Source organism: Carlito syrichta, unplaced genomic scaffold (assembly GCF_000164805.1).
Source record: "Carlito syrichta isolate Samal-C Ts95f unplaced genomic scaffold, Tarsius_syrichta-2.0.1 Scaffold120489, whole genome shotgun sequence".
In the NCBI taxonomy this organism is placed as follows: domain Eukaryota; kingdom Metazoa; phylum Chordata; class Mammalia; order Primates; family Tarsiidae; genus Carlito; species Carlito syrichta.
The window spans coordinates 53363-54203 of NW_007064585.1; the positions used below are offsets into that span (position 1 = coordinate 53363).

The following is an 841-nucleotide window of genomic DNA, read 5'->3' on the forward strand; positions in this document are numbered from 1 at the left end:
GAGCCGTGAGGAGGGGCGGGCGGGGGCGCGGGGCGGGCGCCTGGCAGGGCGCGCCTGGCACAGGCTTCGGGCGCCTCACGGCCCCTGCCCTTCTCCCCGACAGGTGGCGGCGGAAGAGCTAAGCTACGTGGCTTAGTCCATCAGCATCTTATTCTGGGTAATAAAAAATAAAAATAAACGGATACCTGTTTTCCACTGCTAAAACTGAAGCACCACTGTGTGAGCAGCCGGCGAGGGAGAGGAGCGAGGGCCAGGAGGAGCCGAGGCGAGGAGCGCCCCTGCCGGCACGCGGCGAGGAGCATAGGAGCGGAGGAGGGGCCGGCCCGGAGCCCGGCGAGTCCTGCCCAGCCGCCGCCAGGAGGCCGCCGGCGTCCCACGGGGCTGCGGCCAGGGCGCAGGGAGGAAGACCCTCATCGCAGAGTAGCCCTTTCCTCTGCTCTTTTCTTTCCTTTTCTCTTGATTGAAAGGGGACTACGTTTTAGCAGGAACAACTTCGCATTTCTGTGCCCGCGCAGGCTCCTCGCAGGCGGCGGCGCGCTGGGCCCGCCCGGAGTGCGCGTCTGTCTGGCCGCCAGAGCCGCCGAGGTCACGCCGCCTGTGTCCGGAGAGCTTTCGTTTCGAGAAAACACGGTGTTTGGGTTTTTCTGTTTGTTTTTAAAGGTTCTTTTAAAGGAGTTCTGAAAAGTACACTTTCCTAAGTTTGTCTCTGAGATGCTAGTGGTGGACCTGGGAGATGCGAGCAGCCTCCGGAAACGAACTTTAAACCCGCCGGCGCGACGGAGGCGGGCACGCGCCCCTGTGACGCGGCCTCGGAGGAGCTTTGCTCTGGGTGTCCACTTCG

The 841-nt window shown here is 63.0% G+C and overlaps 1 protein-coding gene across 1 annotated transcript in view; it reads left to right on the plus strand.

The window, feature by feature from the left end:
* The window catches only part of UPF1 (UPF1, RNA helicase and ATPase), a 21641-nt gene extending 21437 nt beyond the window's left edge, over window positions 1-204 (plus strand). The window contains exon 24 of the mRNA XM_021707552.1: window positions 104-204. The gene's annotated coding sequence lies outside the window, so the exon portion shown is untranslated. The remainder of the gene's footprint in view (window positions 1-103) is intronic.
* Window positions 205-841: the final 637 nt, after the last annotated feature.